Below are 12,246 nucleotides of genomic sequence, written 5' to 3'. Positions count from 1 at the left end.
CACTGCATCTCAGTGCTAGAGGAGTCACTACAGACCCTGGTTCCATTCCAGGCTGTATCACAGCGGTCTGAGACACGGCATCTCCGTGGTAGAGGAGTCACTACAGACCCTGGTTCCATTCCAGGCTGTATCACAACTGGCCGTGATTGGGAGTCCCATAGGGTGGCGTACAATTGGCCCAGCGTTGTCCGGGTTTGGCCGGGCTAGGCCGTCATTGTAAATAAGAATTTGTTCTTATCTGACTTGCCTAGTTAAAGGTTAAATTAGATGTTTTTATAAAAGACAGAAGAACTTTGTCTAGAATAACTGCCTGAGCTGCAAAATAGAAAGTCAATATGATTTAGACTAGGTCTATTCTGCTGTCTAAATAGGTCTATTCCGCTATCTAAATGGGCCTATTCCGCTATCTAAATAGGCCTATTCCGCTATCTAAATAGGTCTATTCCGCTGTCTAAATGGGCCTATTCCGCTGTCTAAATGGGCCTATTCCGCTATCTAAATGGGCCTATTCCGCTATCTAAATGGGCCTATTCCGCTATCTAAATGGGCCTATTCCGCTATCTAAATCGGCCATGCTGTTGTGTGTTATGTAACATATAATTGTCTGATTTATGTTTATAGCCGAGTGGGGCTACTGTAGTGATCATGTAACATAATGAATCAGACAGTATAAATAAACACACACTGATTTAAATAAACACACACTGATTTAAATAAACACACACTGATTTAAATAAACACACACTGATTTAAATGAACACACTGATTTAAATGAACACACACTGATTTAAATGAACACACACTGATTTAAATGAACATATTGATTTAAATAAACACACTGATTTAAATAAACACACGGATGAGACTGTTCTATTCTCTTTGATTTAGTTCCTATTGCAACTCAGACAAATGACTGAATGGAAGACTGACTGACTGACTGAACTGACTGAAAGGAAGACTGACTGACTGACTGACTGACTGACTGAACTGACTGAATGGAAGACTGACTGACTGACTGAACTGACTGAATGGAAGACATACTGACTGACTGAACTGACTGATGGGAAGACATACTGACTGACTGACTGAACTGACTGAATGGAAGACATACTGACTGAACTGAACTGACTGAAGGGAAGACATACTGGCTGACTGACTGAACTGACTGAATGGAAGACATACTGACTGAACTGACTGATGGGAAGACATACTGACTGACTGAACTGACTGAAGGGAAGACATACTGACTGAACTGACTGATGGGAAGACATACTGACTGAACTGACTGATGGGAAGACATACTGACTGACTGAACTGACTGATGGGAAGACTGACTGAACTGAACTGACTGATGGGAAGACATACTGACTGAACTGAACTGACTGAATGGAAGACTGACTGAACTGAACTGACTGATGGGAAGACATACTGACTGAACTGAACTGACTGAATGGAAGACTGACTGACTGAACTGAACTGACTGAAGGGAAGACATACTGACTGAACTGAACTGACTGATGGGAAGACTGACTGACGGAACTGACTGAATGGAAAACATACTGACTGACTGAACTGACTGAAGGGAAGCCATACTGACTGAACTGACTGAAGGGAAGACTGACTGACTGAACTGACTGAAGGGAAGACATACTGACTGAAGGGAAGACTGACTGACTGAACTGACTGAAGGGAAGACTGACTGACTGAACTGGCTGATGGGAAGACATACTGACTGACTGAACTGACTAAAGGGAAGACATACTGACTGAACTGAACTGACTGAAGGGAAGACATACTGACTGAACTGACTGAATGGAAGACATACTGACTGAACTGAACTGACTGATGGGAAAACTGACTGAACTGACTGATGGGAAGACATACTGACTGACTGAACTGACTGAAGGGAAGACATACTGACTGAAGGCAAGACTGACTGACTGAACTGGCTGATGGGAAGACATACTGACTGACTGAACTGACTAAAGGGAAGACATACTGACTGAACTGACTGAATGGAAGACATACTGACTGAACTGACTGAATGGAAGACATACTGACTGAACTGACTGAATGGAAGACATACTGACTGAACTGAACTGACTGAATGGAAGACATACTGACTGAACTGACTGAATGGAAGACATACTGACTGAACTGACTGAATGGAAGACATACTGACTGAACTGACTGAATGGAAGACATACTGACTGAACTGACTGAATGGAAGACATACTGACTGAACTGAACTGACTGAATGGAAGACATACTGACTGAAGGCAAGACTGACTGACTGAACTGGCTGATGGGAAGACATACTGACTGACTGAACTGACTAAAGGGAAGACATACTGACTGAACTGACTGAATGGAAGACATACTGACTGAACTGACTGAATGGAAGACATACTGACTGAACTGACTGAATGGAAGACATACTGACTGAACTGAACTGACTGAATGGAAGACATACTGACTGAACTGACTGAATGGAAGACATACTGACTGAACTGACTGAATGGAAGACATACTGACTGAACTGACTGAATGGAAGACATACTGACTGAACTGACTGAATGGAAGACATACTGACTGAACTGAACTGACTGAATGGAAGACATACTGACTGAACTGAACTGACTGAATGGAAGACATACTGACTGAAGGCAAGACTGACTGACTGAACTGGCTGATGGGAAGACATACTGACTGACTGAACTGACTAAAGGGAAGACATACTGACTGAACTGACTGAATGGAAGACATACTGACTGAACTGACTGAAGGGAAGACATACTGACTAACTGAACTGGCTGAAGGGAAGACTGACTAACTGAACTGGCTGAAGGGAAGACGGACTGACTGAACTGGCTGAAGGGAAGACGGACTGACTGAACTGGCTGAATGGAAGACTGACTGACTGACTGAACTGGCTGAATGGAAGACTGACTGACTGAACTGACTGACTGAACTGGTTGAATAGAAGACTGTCTGACTGAACTGGCTGAATGGAAGACTGACTGTCTGACTGAACTGGCTGAATGGAAGACTGACTGACTGACTGAACTGGCTGAATGGAAGACTGACTGACTGACTGACTGAACTGGTTGAATAGAAGACTGACTGACTGAACTGGCTGAAGGGAAGACTGACTGACTGACTAACTGACTGACTGACTGACTGACTGACTGACTGACTGACTGACTGACTGAAGGGAAGACTGACTGACTGACTGAACTGAACTGACTGAAGGGAAAACTGACTGACTGAACTGGCTGAATGGAGGACTGACTGACTGACTGAACTAACTGAAGGGAAGACTAACTGACTGAATGGAAGACTGCCTGAATGGAAGACTGAATGGAAGACTGACTGACTGACTGAACTGGCTGAATGGAAGACTGACTGACTGACTGAACTGGCTGAAGGGAAGACTGACTGACTGACTGAACTGACTGAAGGGAAGACTGACTGACTGACTGACTGACTGACTGAAGGGAAGACTGACTGACTGAACTGGCTGAATGGAAGACTGACTGACTGACTGAACTGACTGAAGGGAAGACTGACTGACTGAACTGGCTGAATGGAAGACTGACTGACTGCCTGAACTGACTGAAGGGAAGACTGACTGACTGAACTGACTGAATGGAAGACATACTGACTGAACTGAACTGACTGAATGGAAGACTGACTGAACTGACTGATGGGAAGACATACTGACTAACTGACTGAAGGGAAGACATACTGACTGAACTGAACTGACTGAAGGGAAGACATACTGACTAACTGACTGAAGGGAAGACATACTGACTGAACTGACTGAATGGAAGACTGACTGACTGACTGACTGACTGACTGACTGACTGACTGAACTGACTGAATGGAAGACTGACTGACTGACTGACCTGACTGAAGGGAAAACTGACTGACTGAACTGGCTGAATGGAAGACTGACTGACTGACTGAACTGACTGAAGGGAAGACTGACTGACTGAACTGGCTGAATGGAAGACTGACTGACTGACTGACTGAACTGACTGAATGGAAGACATACTGACTGAACTGAACTGACTGAATGGAAGACTGACTGAACTGACTGATGGGAAGACATACTGACTGAACTGAACTGACTGAAGGGAAGACATACTGACTGAACTGAACTGACTGAAGGGAAGACATACTGACTAACTGACTGAAGGGAAGACATACTGACTGAACTGACTGAATGGAAGACATACTGACTGAACTGACTGAATGGAAGACTGACTGACTGACTGACTGACTGACTGACTGACTGACTGACTGACTGACTGACTGACTGAATGGAAGACTGACTGACTGACTGACTGAACTGACTGAATGGAAGACTGACTGACTGACTGACTGACTGACTGAACTGGCTGAATGGAAGACTGACTGACTGAACTGGCGGAAGGGAAGACTGACTGACTGACTGAACTGACTGAAGGGAAGACTGACTGACTGAACTGACTGAATGGAAGACTGACTGACTGACTGACTGACTGACTGACTGACTGACTGACTGACTGAACTGACTGAATGGAAGACTGACTGACTGACTGACTGACTGACTGACTGACTGACTGACTGAACTGACTGAATGGAAGACTGACTGACTGACTGACTGACTGACTGACTGACTGACTGACTGAATGGAAGACTGACTGAACTGGCTGAATGGAAGACTGACTGAACTGGCTGAAGGGAAGACTGACTGACTGACTGAACTGGCTGAAGGGAAGACTGACTGACTGAACTGACTTGAAGGGAAGACTGACTGACTGAACTGACTTGAAGGGAAGACTGACTGACTGAACTGGCTGAAGGGAAGACTGACTGACTGAACTGGCTGAAGGGAAGACTGACTGACTGAACTGGCTGAAGGGAAGACTGACTGAACTGGCTGAAGGGAAGACTGACTGACTGACTGAACTGACTGAAGGGAAGACTGACTGACTGAACTGACTGAAGGGAAGACTGACTGACTGAAGGGAAGACTGACTGACTGGACTGACTGAAGGGAAGACATACTGACTTACTGAAGGGAAGACATACTGACTTACTGAAGGGAAGACTGACTGAACTGACTGAAGGGAAGACTGACTGACTGAACTGGCTGAAGGGAAGACTGACTGACTGAACTGGCTGAAGGGAAGACTGACTGACTGAAGGGAAGACTGACTGACTGAACTGACTGAAAAGGGAATTAAATGATCAGATATGTTGTTAAGTTAAAAGCATCATGCATGCTGTGCATTTTATTTGTCTAGTAGCCAATAGGCCGACACCAATGTGTTACTATGTGATATCAGACCTCAAGAGACCAATCAGAGCAGAGATCTGGTTCCCTTTACTTCCATTAGACAGTCATTCTGTCCTCAGACACCAGAGGGCAGTACAACATAGACACTAATACACTCACACTGCATCGTCTGACCAGGACTCAGTGTGTGTGTGTCACTGTGTGTGTGTGTGTCACTGTGTGTGTGTCACTATGTGTGTGTGTGCCACTGTGTGTGTGTGTGTGTGTGTCACTGTGTGTGTGTGTGTGTGTGTGTGTGTGTGTGTGTGTCACTGTGTGTGTGTGTGTGTGTGTCACTGTGTGTGTGTGTGTGTGTGTGTGTGTGTGTGTGTGTGTGTGTGTGTGTGTGTGTGTGTGTGTGTGTGTGTGTCACTGTGTGTGTGTCACTGTGTGTGTGTCCTATCTGTGTGTGTGTCCTATCTGTGTGTGTGTCCTATCTGTGTGTGTGTCCTATCTGTGTGTGTGTCCTATCTGTGTGTGTGTTCTGTCTGTGTAGACCAGGGCAGTCTACTCTAAAATCAGAACCCGCTATCTGGGTTAGTTCATATATATATTTCGTTCCATGAATGAATGCAGCCAGGGAGATAGAAGGAGAAAGAGGAGGAGGACGAGAGAAGAGAAGAGGAGAGGTGAGTTTTCCTGACCCCTCATCAGAGAGGAGAGGAGAAAGGGAAGAATAAGCTATTGTCCTCCCCCTCTGAGATGATGAAATTCCAGATCCCTCGCTCTGACCGAGACGTGGTTTAATCTGGAGGCCCTCCACTCTTAATCCCCCGTCTGTCTGTCCAATTATCATCGCCGCTCCCAGATTGGATTTTGTCATTGAAAATGGCAGTGTCAAACGGCACCTTTCTCTATCTATCACCCACTTTCTCTGCACCTCTCTCTTTCTCTCTCTTCTCTCTCTCTCTCTCTCTCTCTCGCTCGCTCTCTCTCTCTCTCTCTCCCTTCCTCTCTCTCTCTTCCTCTCTCACTTCCTCTCTCTCTCTTCTCTCTCTCTCTCTCTCTCTTCCTCTCTCACTTCCTCTCTCTTCTCTCTCTCTCTCTTCCTCTCTCTCACTTCCTCTCTCTCTTCCCCTCTCTCACTTCCTCTCTCTCACTTCCTCTCTCTCACTTCCTCTCTCTCTCACTTTCTCGCCCTCTCACTTTCTTGCTCTCTCACTTACTCTCTCTCTTTCTCTCTCTCTCTCTCTCTCTCTCTCTCTCTCTCTTTTTCTCTCTCTCTCTATTTTCAATTCAATTCAATTTGCTTTATTTGCATGACGTAACAATGTACATATTGCCAAAGCTTATTTTGGATATTTACAATATATATAAAATAAATAATAATAATAAGAATAATAATAATAATAATAAAAAAGAGAATGAAAATGGTCAACGGGACAACAGTAACAACAAAATAACCAGACATTCAACAATAACAATAAGCATACAGTAGAGGACATGTGCAGGTTGGATTTTGTCATTGAAAATGGCAGTGTCAAACAGCACCTTTCTCTCTCTCTCTCTCTCTCTCTCTCTCTCTCTCTCTCTCTCTCTCTCTCTGTGCTGCTCACATAATCAGGACTAGAGGAAGAAGAGAAGTGTCAGAAACGGTAAATTACTGTTCAGTAGTATCTCTAAATTGCATGCTAGTCGTCCCTTTCACCTAGCTTCAAACGGACCCGTATTATCAAAAGGTGGGCAAATTGAGGGGTCAAAAGATTTAAGGGGTATTTTTGACGGCAGGCATTGTGCTGCGTGGTTCTATTGTGTGTGTGTGTGTGTGTGTGTGTGTTCTAGATTTAGCTGCTAAGCGTTTGAGTATTACCCAAAGCAGGAGATGGGATCTCCTTTTCAAAGCCTTGGGGACAGTTCACACACATCCTGAGGAACACAATAAGACCAGAGCCGTAGTCTGTTAACGCTCAGTATCAGTACATTTTCTAGCTTGTTTTACTGTTAACTTTGTTTCAGAATACACCATATTATCTCTCTCTCCCTTTCTCTCTCCCCCCCGCACCCCATTGTGGTCTCTCTCTCCCTTCCCCCCCGCACCCCATTGTGGTCTCTCTCTCTCTCTCTCTCTCTCTCTTTCTCCCTCCCCCCTGCACTCCATTGTGGTCTCTCTCTCTCTCTCTGTGAAGTGAACTCCGGTCTCTCTCTGTGAAGTGAACTCCGGTCTCTCTCTGTGAAGTGAACTCCGGTCTCTCTCTGTGAAGTGAACTCCGGTCTCTCTCTCTGTGAAGTGAACTCCGGTCTCTCTCTCTGTGAAGTGAACTCCGGTCTCTCTCTCTGTGAAGTGAACTCCGGTCTCTCTCTGTGTGAAGTGAACTCCGGTCTCTCTCTCTGTGAAGTGAACTCCGGTCTCTCTCTCTGTGAAGTGAACTCCGGTCTCTCTCTGTGAAGTGAACTCCGGTCTCTCCCTCTGTGACGTAAACTCCGGTCTCTCTCTCTGTGAAGTGAACTCCGGTCTCTCTCTGTGTGAAGTGAACTCCGGTCTCTCTCTCTGTGAAGTGAACTCCGGTCTCTCTCTGTGTGAAGTGAACTCCGGTCTCTCTCTCTGTGAAGTGAACTCCGGTCTCTCTCTGTGTGAAGTGAACTCCGGTCTCTCTCTGTGTGAAGTGAACTCCGGTCTCTCTCTCTGTGAAGTGAACTCCGGTCTCTCTCTGTGTGAAGTGAACTCCGGTCTCTCTCTCTGTGAAGTGAACTCCGGTCTCTCTCTGTGTGAAGTGAACTCCGGTCTCTCTCTGTGAAGTGAACTCCGGTCTCTCTCTGTGTGAAGTGAACTCCGGTCTCTCTCTCTGTGAAGTGAACTCCGGTCTCTCTCTGTGTGAAGTGAACTCCGGTCTCTCTCTCTGTGAAGTGAACTCCGGTCTCTCTCTGTGTGAAGTGAACTCCGGTCTCTCTCTGTGAAGTGAACTCCGGTCTCTCTCTGTGTGAAGTGAACTCCGGTCTCTCTCTCTGTGAAGTGAACTCCGGTCTCTCTCTGTGTGAAGTGAACTCCGGTCTCTCTCTCTGTGAAGTGAACTCCGGTCTCTCTCTCTGTGAAGTGAACTCCGGTCTCTCTCTGTGAAGTGAACTCCGGTCTCTCCCTCTGTGACGTAAACTCCGGTCTCTCTCTCTGTGAAGTGAACTCCGGTCTCTCTCTGTGTGAAGTGAACTCCGGTCTCTCTCTCTGTGAAGTGAACTCCGGTCTCTCTCTGTGTGAAGTGAACTCCGGTCTCTCTCTCTGTGAAGTGAACTCCGGTCTCTCTCTGTGTGAAGTGAACTCCGGTCTCTCTCTGTGTGAAGTGAACTCCGGTCTCTCTCTCTGTGAAGTGAACTCCGGTCTCTCTCTGTGTGAAGTGAACTCCGGTCTCTCTCTCTGTGAAGTGAACTCCGGTCTCTCTCTGTGTGAAGTGAACTCCGGTCTCTCTCTGTGAAGTGAACTCCGGTCTCTCTCTGTGTGAAGTGAACTCCGGTCTCTCTCTCTGTGAAGTGAACTCCGGTCTCTCTCTGTGTGAAGTGAACTCCGGTCTCTCTCTCTGTGAAGTGAACTCCGGTCTCTCTCTGTGTGAAGTGAACTCCGGTCTCTCTCTGTGAAGTGAACTCCGGTCTCTCTCTGTGTGAAGTGAACTCCGGTCTCTCTCTGTGTGAAGTGAACTCCGGTCTCTCTCTCTGTGAAGTGAACTCCGGTCTCTCTCTGTGTGAAGTGAACTCCGGTCTCTCTCTCTGTGAAGTGAACTCCGGTCTCTCTCTGTGTGAAGTGAACTCCGGTCTCTCTCTGTGAAGTGAACTCCGGTCTCTCTCTGTGTGAAGTGAACTCCGGTCTCTCTCTCTGTGAAGTGAACTCCGGTCTCTCTCTCTGTGAAGTGAACTCCGGTCTCTCTCTCTGTGAAGTGAACTCCGGTCTCTCTCTGTGTGAAGTGAACTCCGGTCTCTCTCTCTGTGAAGTGAACTCCGGTCTCTCTCTCTGTGAAGTGAACTCCGGTCTCTCTCTCTGTGAAGTGAACTCCGGTCTCTCTCTCTGTGAAGTGACCTCCTGTTATTTGTGAACCTCTTCCACTCCATATCCCCCCCTACACACACACACACACACACACACACACACACTGTATCCTGTCCTCAGTATTGTCCCCAGGGTTGTGGTGCGCATCCCTCCTGCTAGAAGACATTACGTAGGCCAGTGTGTGTGTGTGTGTGTCATTACGTAGGCCAGTGTGTGTGTGTGTGTGTGTCATTACGTAGGCCAGTGTGTGTGTGTGTGTCATTACATAGGCCAGTGTGTGTGTGTGTGTGTGTCATTACATAGGCCAGTGTGTGTGTGTGTGTGTGTGTGTGTGTGGTGTGTGTGTGTGTGTGTCATTACGTAGGCCAGTGTGTGTGTGTGTGTCATTACGTAGGCCAGTGGGTGTGTGTGTGTGTGTGTGTCATTACGTAGGCCAGTGGGTGTGTGTGTGTGTGTGTGTGTCATTACGTAGGCCAGTGGGTTGTGTGAGATGAGTGGGCCAGTGGGCCTCGTGGAAGAAAAACACAATTATTTCAGCCTCTGGCTATTCACGCAAAGGTGACAAAAGCTGGTATGAAGTATGAAATCCCCAAAGTTTTCCTCGTTCGACAAATTGGGATTAATTTGAGCTTCTGGTGTGTTTTTTTAAAAGTTAGAACCGCACCTCTCTGTGTGTGTGTGTGTGTGTGTGTGTGTGTGTGTGTGTCTGGCCAAAACCGTTCCAACATAAGCCCAATGCGTTTCTATTGGCTTATATTGGACCTTAGCTTGTCGCCTGCCTTCCTGCCTTTGGGACAACGACTCCCATTGTTCGAGCAGAGACATGAGAATCTCGCCATTACTTATAGATCTCTGGCGAAGAGCGTGAGCCAGCGTGAGGGAGAGAGAGAGGAGGAGGAAGGCAGGCCAGCGTGTGGGAGAGAAGGAAGGCAGGCCAGGGTGAGAGAGAGAGAGAGGAGAAGGAAGGCAGGCCAGCGTGAGAGAGAGAGAGAGAGAGAGGAGAAGGAAGACAGGCCAGCGTGAGAGAGAGAGAGAGGAGAAGGAAGGCAGGCCAGCGTGAGAGAGAGAGAGAGGAGAAGGAAGGCAGGCCAGCGTGAGAGAGAGAGAGAGGAGAAGGAAGGCAGGCCAGCGTGAGAGAGAGAGAGAGAGAGAGGAGAAGGAAGGCAGGCCAGCGTGTGGGAGAGAGAGAGAGGAGAAGGAAGGCAGGCCAGCGTGTGGGAGAGAGAGAGAGAGAGGAGGAGGAGGAAGGCAGGCCAGGGTGAGGGAGAGAGAGAGAGGAGGAAGGCAGGCCAGCGTGAGAGAGAGAGAGGAGGAGGCCAACGTGAGAGAGGAGGCAGGCAGGCCAGTGTGAGGGAGAGGAGGCAAACAGGCCAGCGTGAGGGAGAGAGAGAGAGAGAAAGAGAGAGAGGAGGAGGCAGGCAGGCCAGCACGAGGGAGGGAGGGAGAGGTGGCGGCAGGAGGTGGCGGCAGGAGGTGGCGGCAGGCAGGCCAGCGCGAGGGAGGGAGGGAGGGAGGGAGACAGACCAGGGCGAAGGTGAGTGAGGAGCTGAGACAAGGCAAGAAGGCCCTTCTATGCCATCAAAAGGAACATAAAATTTGACATACCAATTAGGATCTGGCTATAAATACTTGAATCAGTTATAGAACCCATTGCCCTTTATGGTTGTGAGGTCTGGGGTCCGCTCACCAACCAAGAATTCACAAAATGGGACAAACACCAACTGAGACTTGCAGAATTTTACAAAAAATATCCTCCGTGTACAACATAAAACACCAAATAATGCATGCAGAGCAGAATTAGGCCGATACTCGCTAATTATCAAAATCCAGAAAAGAGCCGTTAAATTATTCAACCACCTAAAAGGAAGTGATTCCCAAACCTTCCATAACAAAGCCATCACCTACAGAGAGATGAACCTGGAGAAGAGTCCCCTAAGCAAGCTGGTCCTGGGGCTCTGTTCACAAACACACCCCACAGAGCCCTGGGACAGCAACACAATTAGACCCAACCAAATCATGAGAAAACTAAAATATAATTACTTGACACATTGGAAAGAATTAACAAAAAAACAGAGCAAACTAGAATGCTATTTGTCCCTAAACAGAGAGTAGACAGTGGCAGAATACCTGACCACTGTGACTGACCCAAACTTAAGGAAAGCTTTGACTATGAACAGACTCACTGAGCATAGCCTTGCTATTGAGAAAGGCCTCCATAGGCAGACCTGGCTCTCAAGAGAAGACAGGCTATGTGCACACTGCCCACAAAATGAGGTGGAAACTGAGCTGCACTTCCTAACCTGCCAAATGTATGACCATATTAGAGACACATATTTCCGTCAGATTCACAAAGAATTTGAAAACAAACCCATTTTTGATAAACTCCCATATCTACTGGGTGAAATACCACACACAGTGTGACATCACAGCAGCAAGACTTGTGACCTGTTGACACAAGAAAAGGTCAACCAGTGAAGAAAATACAACCCATATTTGTTTATTTATTTTCCCTTTTGTACTTTAACTGTTTGCACATAATATGACATTTGAAATGTCTTTATTATTTTGGAATTTCTGAGTGTAATGTTTAATGTTCATGTTTGTTTATTTCACTCTTGTATATTATCTACTTCACTTGCTTTGGCAATGTTAACATATGTTTCCCATGCCAGCACGAGGGAGGGAGGGAGAGAGAGAGAGAGAGAGAGAGGAAGGGCGGGCAGAAAGAAAGTTTTGGTAATCTGTATCTCTCAATGTCTTGTCCTGCATGCCTCGCAAATTAACGAAAGTAGCATGAAGTTCTCCTCTTCCTCTCTGTTTTTATTTAAATGACACGAGGCCCCAGGCCTTTGTAGCCTATCGTCTACTTCGACTTTAACACGGGAAATAATAGGTCTTGTGATAACTGCACTGTCATTGACATTTTGTGGGATTTTTCTTTAACGTTAAG

The sequence above is a fragment of the Salmo salar genome, chromosome 01 (genome assembly GCF_965601325.2).
Source record: "Salmo salar chromosome 01, fSalSal1, whole genome shotgun sequence".
Classification (NCBI taxonomy): domain Eukaryota; kingdom Metazoa; phylum Chordata; class Actinopteri; order Salmoniformes; family Salmonidae; genus Salmo; species Salmo salar.
The sequence above is the reverse complement of the archived record's forward strand: the minus strand, read 5'-3'. Positions refer to the sequence as shown.